Here is a 15,803-nt window from a genome sequence, read left to right on the forward strand (position 1 = left end):
TTTAAAGTCTACTGCATTTATAAAAATAGATTTGACTGCCTACCGCCAGTCCATCGGCTCATCGATGTCGAAGAAAATGGAAATCTTGGGTAGCGAGTAAAACAGGATTTTTCTATAGTTGAGTGTGTATGAGAAACTTGTAATTACAACATTTTTACACCCGTTATGCATATCTTAAAAACAAAAAATACTTTGATAATAATCAACTTCAACACGGTGGGCTTTATAATCGCAAGTCACTATTGATTGATTGATTAAATTAAAAACAAGTAATTACGATGCTTACTGCAGCCGGATCAAAGTTATATAACCTCCACTATGTATCTCACACCAAAGAATCTTTTGAAGAAAATCTTTAATAAATTACAACCTAAAATATGTCATGATTGAAGTGCCAATGGTTTTTTCTTTACTTTTAGTTCATTCTTTCCTTTATGAGAAGGTAGCGAAAAAAGTATACCAGGTCACTATACTTTCTTTGTTTCCACAATGCATTGTGATGTCCACAAAAAATCATAAGAATTGGAAAATAGTTTCTAACATTTTTGCAGGAGCTAATTAATTTTTCCCATAGAACAATTTTTTCTGTGTAAAGACATTTTTGAAGATACGGAAACTCGGTAGAGCACTAACTTTGTCCCTACTCTGCCTTCTTGAAATATTGGCACGATGAAAAGACGATTTAATCGACAATCACTCCTTCAAATAGGCAGTTTGGTTTAACTTCTACGTGAGCCACCGTGATGCAATGTTTAGCATGCCCGCCTTGCATACACAAGGTCGTGGCTTCGGTTCCTGCTTCGACCAAACACCAAAAAGTTTTTCAGCGGTGGATTATCCCACCTCAGTAATGCTGGTGACATTTCTGAGAGTTTCAAAGCTTCTCTAAGTGGTTTCACTGCAATGTGGAACGCCGTTCGGACTCGGCTATAAAAAGGAGGTTCCTTGTCATTGAGCTTAACATGGAATCGGACAGCACTCAGAGATAAGAGAGAAGTTTACCAATGTGGTATCACAATGGACTGAATAGTCTAAGTGAACCTGACACATCGGGCTGCCACCTAACCTAACCTAACACCGTAAAATATACCATATAGTCCATATGTGCTATATATTAAACTAAAAAAGGCCTATTAAATACGTATATAATTAAGTTTAAAGTTTATATAGAAAAAAAATTTTACAACATTTTCTATAGAAGTAAAATTTGCAAAAAATTTTCTATAGAAATAAAATTTGGAAAAAATTTTCTATAGAAATAAAATTTTGACAAAATTTTCTATAGAAATAAAATTTTGACAAAACTTCCTATAAAAAATAAAATTTTGACAAAATTTTCTATAGAAATAAAATTTTGACAAAATTTTCTATAGAAATAAAATTTTGACAAAATTTTCTATAGAAATAACATAACAATGTTTTCTATAAAAATAAAATTTTGTAGATTATTTTTGGCTCGAGTGGCAACCATGATTATGAACCGATAAGGACAAATTTTTGTGTGATTGGGGATCGGCTATATATAACTATAGACCGATATGGAGCAATTTTGTCATGGTTATTAGCGGCCTTATGCTAACACCACGTTGCAAATTTCAACCGGATCGGATGAAATTTGCTCCTCCAAGAGGCTCCGGAGATCAAATCTGGGGATCGATTTATATGGGGGCTATATATAATTATGGACCAATATGAAACAATTCTTGCATGGTTGTTAGAGACCATATACTAACACCACGTACCAAATTTCAACCGGACTGGATGAATTTTGCTCCTCTAAGAGGCTCCGGAGGTCAAATCTGGGGATCGGCTTATATGGGGGCTATATATAGTTATGGACCGAAATGGACCAATTTTGTCATGGTTGTTAGAGACAATATACTAACACCACGTACCAAATTTCAATTGGATCGGATGACTTTTGCTCCTCTAAGAGGCTCCGGATTATTCAACCGTCGAACTGAACGGACGTGTTTTCTAATAGCGGAGTATTTCATCGTAATTAGAACTTATTACGAATTTCACGTGTGGTGGAAATAATAAACCACCATGCAGCGAAATTCAAAGTCATCCACTGGGTTGCTAACTTCAGGTCCCAGTGGACGGGTAACGACTGAAGTTATAAATTTGGGCAGCGACCAAGAGTCAGGCCCAATTAGTCGACCTGTAGACGGGTCGACTGGCGGTGACACTTTGGTAAGTCGAACTTTTTCTAAGGTAACGACATCAAAAGGAGGCAATCCCTCTCGAAAGAGATGTTTATCCTAAAGAAATTAGGATCAGTCGACCCAAGCTCGTTGTCGGCTAAGCAAAGCGATTCCTTAAAATGGGCTCAAGGAATTTTTGAAGCTGGAAAAAGGGAACGATCACCGCATGAGCTGCCATCCTTTAAACGGGATCAAAGATCGTTTGCCTCAGTTGCAAAAGACAGCTTTGTGATGGCTGTGATGAGAACGCGATGTCTGGTGTCTACTCAGAGGTGCGAAAAAAGTTTCCCGGACTAAGTCCTCGACTTCAAGATGCTGGATGGTATCACGGATGATATAAGTTAATAGCTTTTGCGGACCAGAGGTCTACGGATTGCTTTAAAGCTGCATTGATGCTAATTGGTAAAGTTTGGGAAGGAGCCGCTTTGGAGTTAGCCGATAAAAAAGACATACCGGCTAAACCTAGAGCACATGCATGGATACCAGCAAACCCTCCTGATCCTGAGTCAATACTAGAGAGACTAAAATAATGTAACCCAGATCTTCCAACCGCCGATTGGAGGGTTGGTCGTTTGGATGAGGTGGATGGACCAAGACGACATGCGGTGTTTATATTAAACATAGAGTCGCTGCCACATCTAGCCTTCTCTAGATGACTCAATTGAAGCGGCTGATGTGACGGTGGTTGAAAATTTGGCTGGTTCTACGGTTCCTCCAGATAAATCTTCACCATTGTAAGGCCGCTTGTGCTGCCTTAAAAGTTCTCCTGATGAAAGGAGACATATATATAGTTCTTCTTTAAGAACCATACATATATAAGAACAAGATCTGTGAATTAAGCACTCCGGGTTTCAAACTTTTGCATAATACCGGTAACGATATAAATCGAGCATGTATAATTGCTAAAAACGAACTAAACTTGTTTCTGCTTCCTTCATTGAGCAATGCAGACACTGTCGTAGCCAGTCTAGAGATATCCAAATGCAAATATTGGGTATCTTCGGTCTACATGGGACATGATAGGGAGATGCCACCCTGTGCCGTTAGGACCTTAGTTGAGGAGTCACTAAAAACAAAGACAAAACTCATTATGGGATGCGATGCAAATGCACATCATAGTATTAGTGATACTAATGCAAGGGGAGAGTCCTTACGCCAATGTGAATGTTCAAATAGTTCATTGTTAAATAGAAAATTCAGTACCATAACAAAAATTTGCATTCTATTTACGAAATTGTTTAGTTGGCTTAATTTTCATGAAAAGTTAACATAACAAAACCATATTCTACCAGTGTACATATGTCATGTAAAACTTACCCTCTGGTAACCTTTGAAAAACATACTAAGATTGCAAAGGATACACTGAATAATTATACATCCACCTATGATTTCAGATTTACTACTCTCTGCTGTTTATTTGTTATTCGATCGCATAGTCGTCATTGGCCGGCATATTTGCGGACAATTGCTTGAATACAAATTAATTTGTAATTTCCTTTTGCCATAATTAATTACCATTCTCTGGTAATGCCACAGTCGTTCAATCATTGCCTCCAGCACCAGTAGTTTACACAAAGATTGGATCATTCAAGATTCCTATGAGCAACAGCTGAAAATAAAATCAAAGGCGCCACACGTTATTCAAGTTTTATGGGAGTCTTTCATATTTTCTATCAATCAAATCATCAGGTACTTGGCTGCATAATTGGCCACCATTGTAAATGTCAATATTACCAATTGTGTAAACAGAGTGTAGGTATGTTAAATCTCTATTTATTAGTAGTCAAACATTGTGGTGCAATAATTACTAGGAAAAATTCCGAAATTAATTGCTCCAAATAATTGTTAGTTAAACATTTTTTCAATCACCAATGTCATTTTTATACCCTTCACCACTACTGTGGTACAGGGTATAATAAGTTTGTGCATTTGTATGTAACGCCAAGAAGGAGTAATCATAGACCAACCTTTTAGTATACGGATCGGCTTAGAATTAAATTCTGAGTCGATTTAGCGATGTCCGTTTGTCTGTCTGTCCGTCTGTCTGTCTGTCTGTCTGTCTGTCTGTTGATGTATTTTTGTGTGCAAAGTACAGCTCGCAGTTTTAGTCCGATTGTCCTAAAATTTGGTATAGGGTCCTGTTTCGGCTCAAAGACGATCCCTATTGATTTTGGAAAAAATCGGTTCAGATTTAGATATAGCTGCCATATATATTTTTCACCGATCTGGTCATAACTGGCGTGTATATCAACCGATCTTCCTCAAATTCCGTACATCCGAATATTTTATGAGTCTCGAAAAACTTGCAAAATATCAGCAAAATCGGTTCAGATTTAGATATTGCTCCCATATATAGCTTTCGCCCGATTTACACTCATTTGCCCACAGAGGCCAATGTTTTGCTCCGATTTAGTTGAAATTTTGCATAGGGAGTAGAATTAGCGTTGTAACTATGCGTGCCAAATTTGCTTGAAATCGGTTCAGATTTTGATATATCTCCCATATAAAGCTTTCGCCCGATTTACACTCATATGACCACAGAGGCCAATTTTTAACTCCGATTTAGTTGAAATTTTGCACAGGGAGTAGAATTAGCATTGTAGCTATGCGTGCCAAATTTGGTTGAAATCGGTTCAGATTTAGATATAGCTCCCATATATATGTTTTTCTGATTTCGACAAAAATGGTCAAAATACCAACATTTTCCTTGTAAAATCGCCACTGCTTAGTCGAAAAGTTGTAAAAATGACTCTAATTTTCCTAAACTTCTAATACATATATATCGAGCGATAAATCATAAATAAACTTTTTCGAAGTTTCCTTAAAATTGCTTCAGATTTAAACGTTTCCCATATTTTTTTTACTAACATTGTGTTCCACCCTAGTGCATTAGCCGACTTAAATTTCGAGTCTATAGATTTTGTAGAAGTCTATCAAATTCTTCCAGATCGAGTGATATTTAAATGTATGTATTTGGGACAAACCTTTATATATAGCCCCCAACACATTTGACGGATGTGGTATGGTATCGAAAATTTAGATCTACAAAGTGGTGCAGGGTATAATATAGTCGGCCCCGCCCGACTTTAGACTTTCCTTACTGTTTTTTTTTTGATTTTTAGTCACGTTCGCTTTCCTTTTTTGAAACTTTTACGCAAGCCTCTTTGTTTCATGGGAAAAATCATATCTCACATTTATAGGACTCCACCCTGAGGCAGGCTTGTGGAGTCAAGCAAAATTGGCACGAGTCCGTGTTCAGTATTTTTAATCAGCATTTTAAAATCTAGTATGATATCAATCACATCCGCAATATAGGTAACATTTTAGTACTATATCCTTGAAATATGTTAATATATATTGTGGTATCACAATGGACTGAAAAGTTTAAGCGAGCCTGAAAGAGCGGACTGCCACCTACATAACATTAGCAAACGTACACCGAAAAAAGTAAACTGTTTTATAGCAAGAATAACATGTATCGTGCGAAAATTTAACTAAATTATACTCCACACTTTGAGATTTCCACAATGCGTTGTTAAAACCAGGAAAATTTAATGGTCTGGTCTACTTTTTAGCTACAACTCACGAATTGACACCCTCTCATATAAGAAAAGTGAACTAAAAGTAAAGAACAAAATCATTGACGTCAAAACATGACCATTTAAACATACTGTAGTTCATTCATAATATTTTTGGGAATCGTACGAAAATTTTCTTTTGCTTTATTAGTTAATATTGAACTTATGTGTACGGCCATTGTTTGAGACATACTTACACTGAAAAAAAAAGCATACCCGGTTCCAAAGATTTTGTCTTTACTTTAAAAAATTTGGTATTGATTCCGAGCCACAGAAGCGGAGAATACAAGTAAGGATACTTTTAAGACACAATTCTCTTTTAAAATCGGGTTTTGTGTACTTGCTTCTAGGAAGGAATTTTAATTTTTCGATTTTACAGCTTTTGTTCTTCATATGCTATCAAAGTCCTTTAAAAACAAGTTAACGACGACTTTATTTTCCACATTAAGACTCGACTTCTAGTAGAAATTATGCTGTGTTTCAAGTAAAAAACGTCTTTAAAGTAAAGTGTTGAAAAACATGTCCTATATTTGAATGATTTTTTGCAACAACAAATTTAAAGACAATTTCATTAAATTTAAAGATTTTTTCTAAATTATTAAAGTCAAGTTGACCTTAGCCCAAACATTTTTTCTTTCATGTTATGATATCCATTTTTAAATCAAATCACTTAATTTTAAGGACAATACGACTTCATTGAAAAGTTTATCGACCTTTGGTGAAGGAAAAAACTTTATACTAAAGAAATGCGTCTTCTATGCTAAGCAAAATTTGCATTCGTATTTTAAAGACATGAAATCTTTGACCTCACGACAATATTTTTTTCAGAGTAAAACAAAAGAAAAATTTCATTGAGCTATGGAAATTTTCGAGAAAAAAATTATAAAATTGAACTGCAAACAAATAATTTAAAAATAAGTTAAATTTAGCCTTAGTTTAAATGAGGAATTTTTTCGATGTAAAGTGTTGAAAGATATATCCTATTTTGGAACGCCATTTTGTTTGACTAACGTCTAAATCCAAGTAGACGTTAGTCAAACAAAATTACCTTTCATGTAAACCGATTTTTACCCATTTTTAAATCGAATCGGACAAGGAAAACAACTTTATAGTATAGAAGTGCGTCTTCTATGCTAAGCAAAAAACGCATACGTATTTTGAGGACATGCAATCTTTGGCCTCACAACAATATTTTTTCGGTGCAGAATTTTCCGATTTTACTTCTCATTGTTAGTCAAGTAAAATTCTACAGAATTTACATATGAAGGCGTTAGTTTGAACTAGAGGTGTGCGCGTGAGTAATATTTTGCTCACTCTTACGCACATTCACGACAGAGAAATCTTATTCACGCACACTCATGCACGCACGCTCACGAAAAGAAAATTTGTACTCACGCACACTCACTCACGAAAATCTTTTTAATGTCGTGACTCACGGATAATTTTATGAGTGCTTTACCTATAGAAACTGACTGAAAACATGAGTATGGTTAAAATCGAGTGCGTTATAAAACTCTTACCACCTAAGATGTCACTAAAATTATAAATGAATTCAACACGTAAGTATTTTATGTTCGTAAGCGGGATTATTTTCGTGAGCGTTTTTTTCCGAAATTCGTTACTCACGCACACTCACGAAGATATTACTTTCGTGACTCACGCTCACACACGACATTTGGTTGGTTAATCACACTCACTCACGCCGTAGCCGTCAGCGTGACTCACGACTCACGCTTGAGCCACGAAAATTTTCGTGAGTCACGACAATTTCGTGTCACGTGCACACCTCCAGTTTGAACGCTTAGACGAGAAGTTAAAGATTTCCCCTAAGATTTAAAAAAGAATAGTTCTTTTTATACCCTCCACCATAGGATGGGGGTATATTAACTTTGTCATTCCGTTTGTAAAACATCGAAATATTGCTCTAAGACCCAACAAAAGTATATATATTCTGGATCGTGGTGAAATTCTGAGTCGATCTGAGCATGTGCGTCCGTCCGTCCGTCTGTTGAAATCACGGTAACTTCCGAACGAAAGAAGCTATTGACTTGAAACTTGGCACAAGTAGTTGTTAGTTATGTAGGTCGGATGGTATTGCAAATGGGCCATATCGGTCCACTTTTACGTATAGCCCCCATATAAACGGACCCCCAAATTTGGTTTGCGGAGCCTCTAAGAGAAGCATATTTCATCCGATCTGACTGAAATTTGGTACATGGTGTTAGTATATGGTCTCTAACAACCATGCAAAAATTGGTCCACATCGCTCCATAATTATATATAGCCCCCATATAAACCGATCACCAGATTTGACCTCCGGAGCCTTTTGGAAAACCCAAATTCATCTGATTCAGTTGAAATTTGGTACTTGGTGTTAATATATGGCCTCAAACACCCATGCAAAAATTGATTGAAATCGGTCAATAATTATATATAGGCCCCATATAAACCGATCCCCATATTTGACCTCCGGAGCCCCTTGGAAGAGCAAAATTCATCCGATTTTTGATACGTGATGTTAGTATATGGTATCCACCAAACATGCAGGAATTGGTTCATATCAGTCCATAATTATATATAGCCCCCATATAAATCGATCCCCAGATTTGACCTCCGGTGCCTTTTGGAGAAGCAAAATTCATCCGATCTGGTTGAAATTTGGTACGTGGGGGTAGTATATGATATTTAACAACCATGCCAAAAGTGGTCCATTTCAGTCCATAATCATATATAGCCCCCATATAAACCGATCCCGAGATTTGGTTTTGGAGCCTCTTGGAGGAGCAAATTTCATCCGAGTCAGTTGAAATTCGGTACATTGTGCTAGTATATGGCCGTTAACAACCATGCCTAACTAGGTCCATATCGGTCTATAGTTATATATAGCCCTCAGATAAATCGATCCCCAATCGCACAAAAATTGGTCCATATCAAGTTTATAATTCTATATAGCCCCAATATTTCAATTCTGGATCTCTACGTATCGTGCAAAAAGTCCTTATCGATTCGTAATTATTTGTAGACTTACCTATACATAACATTGATACTATTAATTTTTATGATTGATTTTTATTTTAATTAAAAATTGTTTTGAATCAATTAAAATTTTATTGAATATTTTTTAAAACTCAATTAAGACTTTAATTGCATCTTTTTTGTGTTAGCAATAAAAATACTTTATTTCCTACACTGTTAGAAAAATATGTTTTTCATATGATCCGATATAAACAAAATGTGTTTCGGGCACAATTTTTAAACACAATATATTTAAGTGCAAACATGTAATGTTCCTAAACTAACACTAAATGTTTGGGACACATATATTAATATGTTAGAATATATTATGTTTGGGGCATACATGTTTCATAAAAATAATATGTGTGAATGTAAACATATATAAATTTACAAATTTCAAATAAACATATATATGTTGTGATATTTTATTCAGAGAGCGACAGAAAGAGAGAGAGAGAGAGAGAGTTTAGAGAAAGAAATAGAGATAAAAACCGGTAGGGTCGACGAAAGATATCAAATTAACACAGCGAGAGAATCAAAAGAGAGCAATTTCTGTGAAACCGCTTATATGTTGTTTCGGAAACTGCTTTATGATAAGGCCAAAAATTGTATATGCTTAAGTCTAAATATTATTTAATTTAAGCCTAATTATTATTTAATTTGTCTATATTATAAAATTATTTATGTATGTTTATACTCGACCCCACGTTCTTCCTTTGTTAGAATTTTTGAATTCCTTCCAAAATTTCAAACTTTTATACCAAAACCAGTTTTTTATTAAAAAATTGTTATTTTTGCAATAAACAAATAATATCTTAGCCAAAAGCTCTGTCCATTTCGTTTATATCAAGCACTGTTTCTGACTGTAAATCTTTAATAACCCACATTTCGAAGTTTCATTATAAAAATTTAATATAGTATAAATATAAATGTGTAAATTAAAAAAAAATTGGTGTTTGGTCGGAGCAGGGATTGAACCCACGACCCTTTGCATGTACGGCAGACATGCTAACCACTGCTCCACGTTGCCAACACATGTATGCTTCTGTTAAATAATGTTATGTTTGCATGGGCTCTTGGGCGCTGCAAACTATGCTATATAAATGTAAGTTATAACGATAATTGTCTACTGGTGACTATAACAGCTACGTAGCTCAGTGGTAGTGTGTTGGCTTACAAACTGTATGGTCCTCGGTTCGATTCTCCATCCAGTCGAAAGGTAAAATTTAAAAAAATTATAAAAGTGAATAATTTCTTCAACATTATTTGTATTACAGAAAAAGGTGCCAAGAACTAAAAAATTTCGTGGAAGTGAAAATTATGTTAGGGAATGAGCACAATCTTCTTTGGGGAAAATTCTTCCAAGCATATAATATTTTTGGGCTCAAAATGCTTCCAAACATATAATATGTTCACATAAAACAAACATATTAATGTTTCGGCAGTATCCAATAATATATGTTCTTCCTGCAAAATATGTTTGGAACATATGTTAGAGAGGCGATTTTTTTTGAGGGTGTATTTATATATAATATACTTTAATTTTGCAGTATAAAAATATAAACTAAAGTTATTTGATTTGTATACACAGAGATTTCGATAGAATTTTCAATTATTTGGGGGTGATCACGAATTAACGTCCTTTTCGCACTAGGATGTATATAAGGAGATATGACCAAAACAAGTTTTTCATATAAAAATTTGAATTTTTTAAGGATTTGGATGGAATTTTCAATTTTTTAGGGGTGATTACGAATTAACGTCCTTTTCGCTTTGGGGCGCTTAGTTTAGGAATATGGCCAAAAATAAGTTTTACATATTAAAAATTTTATTTTTTTTTTTTTGGATTTGGATGAAATGCATTGTTTCAATTTAAATGTTGCTCAACTTCAAGATGTATTTACTAATAGCAGTAGTTGTAGCTAATACAAAAATCAATCCATTTCAATGGAAAATTCTATGTCCATATTTGCAGAACATCATCAAAAACTATAAAATTAAGCAATTTCTTTCCATATTTCAATTAAAAACAAAATAGTTTTCAAAGTTTATGGGGAAAATTTGCATTCATGTGTGCATTATCACCATCAGCAAGATTCCCCCAACATTATGGGTCTCATCAAAAGCATCTTGATAGCCAGTGACTATATCAAGATCTTCTGAAATGGCCACAAATTGCCAATTTGTTTTGTAGGTTCAAAAGAAGCAAAAACAAGAAAAAAAACAAACGAAAAAAGACGAATTACAAACATGCGTACATATATACGAAATGCTTTTTTTCTGATTAATCGCCTTACATTTCAATTAAATTGCATTAATTTGCTATACTTAAAGAAGAACATTTATATTCTTGACGCTGGTAGTCGGTGTCGAGGATCTTCTTCTCCCCTTCATGAGGTGGGGAGTATACCGCTTGCCTGAGGCGTCTAATGCAAACTGTAGATATAGATTTTCTTTTTGTTGAGAATGCCATCGTCATCAGCACACTGGCGTCCGGCGTTTGTCGTCCCTCGACAGACACACGCTAATAAACTTTCACACAAAATGACAGTATTAATATATTAGATTAATAATTTTTGGGCATTTTCAAAAAAAAAAATATAAAGAATTTCTATACAATGCCAAAGAATAGTAGTTCGCACATATTAGCATGCGACCACCAGCACCAACCAAATTCACATATTTGTGGCCGCGGATGATAGGCTGCTATATAGCTACAAAGTTAAAAAACAATTTATTATTTTTGCCACAAAAGCAATTTTAATGGAAGACAATTTTTCGAAATTGAAACGGTTTTCATTTTTTTACTCAAAATATTCCATTTTTCCAACAAATATTGGAGCTGGTATTTTTTTATTTTTTTTAGACGAGTTAGGAGCACATGATAAAAAAAGTGTCCCAAGAAAATCAATTGTTTTAGATTCTGAAGTGTTGGAAATCGCAATCAGAAGCAATGAATTTTACATGGCCGGAAATTGCAGGGCATGTACAGAATTTATTTACTTTATGGGGTGTGCGACCAAGTGGCAAAGAGGTCTGCTGATCGTACCAGTAGTCATCTTTCGTTGGGTCAAAACAGAAATTTCGGCCATAGTCTATGGATATTGTCACAGGATGGGAAGAAAACAAAATTTTTGCCGCAATAATGATGTTTTCTCGCCAAACATAATATGAGCGTCGAAATCAGATGGATCTCATTCACGGTTGCAGCTGCTGGAAGAATTCTACCAAAACCGGTAAATTTTTTTTGTTATGTAGATTGGTAGAATTCTTGATGTTTTGGTAGATTTTGAACAATATTCCTCTCCAATTCATAAGTACCTAAATTTTGATAAATGATATTTTGATAAAATTTTCTATAAAAATAAAATTTTGATAAAATTTTCTATAGAAATAAAAATTTGACAAAATTTTCTATAGAAATAAAATTTTAACAAAATTTTCTATAGAAATAAAATTTTGACAAAAATTTATATAGAAATAAAATTTTAACAAAATTTTCTATAGAAATAAAATTTTGACAAAATTTTCTATATTAACAAAATTTTGACAAATTTTTCTATAGAAATGAGGTTTTAACAAAAATTTCTATAGAAATAAAAATGGCAAAATTTTCTATAGAAATAACAGTTTGACAAAATTTTCTATAAAAATTAAATATTGAGAAAATTTTCTATAGAAATAAAATTTTGACAAAATTTTTTATTGAAATGAAATTTTGACAAATTTTTCTATAAAAATGAAATTTTGACAAAAGTTCCATAGAAATAAAATTTTGAAAAACGTTGCTATAGAAATAAAAATTTGACAAACGTTACTATAGAAATAAAATTTTGACAAAATTTTCTATAGAAATAAAATTTTAACAAAATTCTCTATAGAAATAAAATTTTAACAAAATTTTCTATAGAAATAAAAATTTGACAAAATTTTCTATAGAAATAAAATTTTAACAAAATTTTCTATAGAAATAAAATTTTGAGCAAATTTTCTATAGAAATAAAATATTGACAAAATTTTCTATATTAGCATAATTTTGACAAATTTTTCTATAGAAATGAAGTTTTGACAAAATTTTCTATAGAAATAAAAATGGCAAACGTTTCTATAGAAATAACACTTTGATAAAATTTTCTATAAAAATAAAATTTTGAGAAAATTTTCTATAGAAATAAAATTTTGACAAAATTTTCTATTGAAATGAAATTTTGACAATTTTTTCTATAGATATGAAATTTTGACAAAATTTCCATAGAAATAAATTTTGACAAACGTTGCTATAGAAATAAAAATTTGACAAAGGTTACTATAGAAATAAAATTTTGACAAAATCTTCTATAGAAATAAAATTTTAACAAAATTTTGTATAGAATAAAATTTTAACAAAATTCTCTATAGAAAAAAAATTTTGACAAAATTTTCTATAGAAATAATATATTGACAACATTTTCCATATTAATAAAATTTTGACAAATTTTTCTATAGAAATTAAGTTTCGACAAATTTTTCTATAGAAATTAAATTTTAACAAAATTTTCGGTAGAAATAAAATTATGACAAAATTTTCTTTAGAAATAAAATTTTGATAAACTCTTCTATAGAAATTACATTTTGACAAAATTTTCTGTAGAAATAAAGTTTTGACAAAACTTTCTATAGAAATAAAATGTTGACAAAATTTTCTGTAAAAAAAAATTGACAAAAATTTTCTATAGAAATGAAATTTTGACAAAATTTTCTATAGAAATAAAATTTTCACAAAATTTCCTATAGAAATAAAATTTTGACAAAAATTTATATAGAAATAAAATTTTAACAAAATTTTCTATAGAAATGAAGTTTGACAAAATTTTCTATAGAAATAAAAATGACAAAATTTACTATAGAAATAACACTTTGACAAAATTTTGTATAAAAATAAAATTTTGAGAAAATGTTCTATAGAAATAAAATTTTGACAAACGCTGCTTTAGAAATAAAATTTTGACAAACGTTACTATAGAAATAAAAATTTGACAACATTTTCTATAGAAATAAAATTTTAACAAAATTCTCTAAAGAAATAAAATTTTGACAAAATATTCTATAGAAATCAAATATTGACAAAAATTTGCATATTAATATAATTTTGATTTTTTTATAGAGATGAAATTTTGGCAAAATTTTCTATAGAAATAAAATTTTGACAAAATTTTCTATAGAAATGAAATTTTGACAAAATTTTCTGTAGAAATAAAATTTTGGCAAAATTTTCTATAAAAATGCAATTTTGACAAAATTTTCTATAGAAATAAAATTTTGACAAAATTTCCATTAGAAATAAAATTATGACAAAATTTTCTATAGAAATAAAATTTTGACAAAATTTTCTATAGAAATAAAATTTTGACAAAATTTTCTATTGAAGTGAAATTTTGACAAATTTTTCTATAGAAATGAAATTTTGACAAAATTTCCATAGAAATAAAATCTTGACAAACGTTGCTATAGAAATAAAAATTTGACAAAATTTTCTATAGAAATAATATATTGACAAAATTTTCCATATTAATAAAAAGTTGACAAGTTTTTCTATAGAAATGAAGTTTCGACAAATTTTTCTATAGAAATGAAATTTTGACAAAATTTTCTGTAGAAATAAAAATTGGCAAAATTTTCTATAGAAATAATATATTGACAAAATTTTCCATATCAATAAAATTTTGACAAATTTTTATATAGAAATGACGTTTTGGCAAAATTTTCTATAGAAATGAAATTTTGACAAAATTTTCTATTGAAATAAAATTTTGACAAAATTTTCTATAGAAATAAAATTTTGATAAAATTTTCTATAGGAATAAAATTTTAACAAAATTTTCTATAGAAATAAAATATTGACAAAATTTTCTATACAAAGAAAATTTTGACAAAATTTTCTATATTAACAAAATTTTGACAAATTTTTCTATAGAAATGAAGTTTGACAAAATTTCCTATAGAAATAAAAATTACAAAATTTACTATAGAAATAACACTTTGACAAAATTTTGTATAAAAATAAAATTTTGAGAAAATGTTCTATAGAAATAAAATTTTTACAAACGTTGCTATAGAAATAAAATTTTGACAAACGTTACTATAGAAATAAAATTTTGACAAAATTTTCTATAGAAATAAAATTTTAACAAAATTCTCTAAAGAAATAAAATTTTGACAAAATTTTCTATAGGAATCAAATATTGACAAAAATTTGCATATTAATATAATTTTGATTTTTTTTATAGAAATGAAGTTTTGACAAAATTTTCTATAGAAATAAATTTTTGACAAAATTTTCTATAGAGATGAAATTTTGGCAAAATTTTCTATAGAAATAAAATTTTGACAAAATTTTCTATAGAAATGAAATTTTGACAAAATTTTCTGTAGAAATAAAATTTTGACAAAATTTTCTATAAAAATGCAATTTTGACAAAATTTTCTATAGAAATAAAATTTTGACAAAATTTCCATTAGAAATAAAATTATGACAAAATTGTCTATAGAAATAAAATTTTGACAAAATTTTCTATAGAAATAAAATTTTGACAAAATTTTCTATAGAAATAAAATTTTGACAAAATTTTCTATTGAAGTGAAATTTTGACAAATTTTTCTATAGAAATGAAATTTTGACAAAATTTCCATAGATATAAAATCTTGACAAACGTTGCTATAGAAATAAAAATTTGACAAAATTTTCTATAGAAATAATATATTGACAAAATTTTCCATATTCATAAAATGTTGACAAGTTTTTCTATAGAAATGAAGTTTCGACAAATTTTTCTATAGAAATGAAATTTTGACAAAATTTTCTGTAGAAATAAAATTTTGACAAAATTTTCTATAGAAATAATATATTGACAAAATTTTCCATATTAATAAAATTTTGACAAATTTTTATATAGAAATGACGTTTTGGCAAAATTTTCGATAGAAATGAAATTTTGACAAAATTTTCTATTGAAATAAAATTTTG

At 30.7% G+C, this 15,803-nt stretch overlaps 1 long non-coding RNA gene across 1 annotated transcript in view; it reads right to left on the bottom strand.

Annotated features, from left to right (window-relative positions):
- Nucleotides 1–3,577: 3,577 nt before the first annotated feature.
- The window catches only part of LOC142238007 (uncharacterized), a 58,849-nt gene continuing 46,623 nt past the window's right edge, over nt 3,578–15,803 (bottom strand). Inside the window, exon 2 of the long non-coding RNA XR_012722611.1 lies at nt 3,578–3,816. This is a non-coding gene — a long non-coding RNA (uncharacterized LOC142238007). The remainder of the gene's footprint in view (nt 3,817–15,803) is intronic.

This window comes from Haematobia irritans, chromosome 5, assembly GCF_050003625.1.
Source record: "Haematobia irritans isolate KBUSLIRL chromosome 5, ASM5000362v1, whole genome shotgun sequence".
NCBI lineage: Eukaryota > Metazoa > Arthropoda > Insecta > Diptera > Muscidae > Haematobia > Haematobia irritans.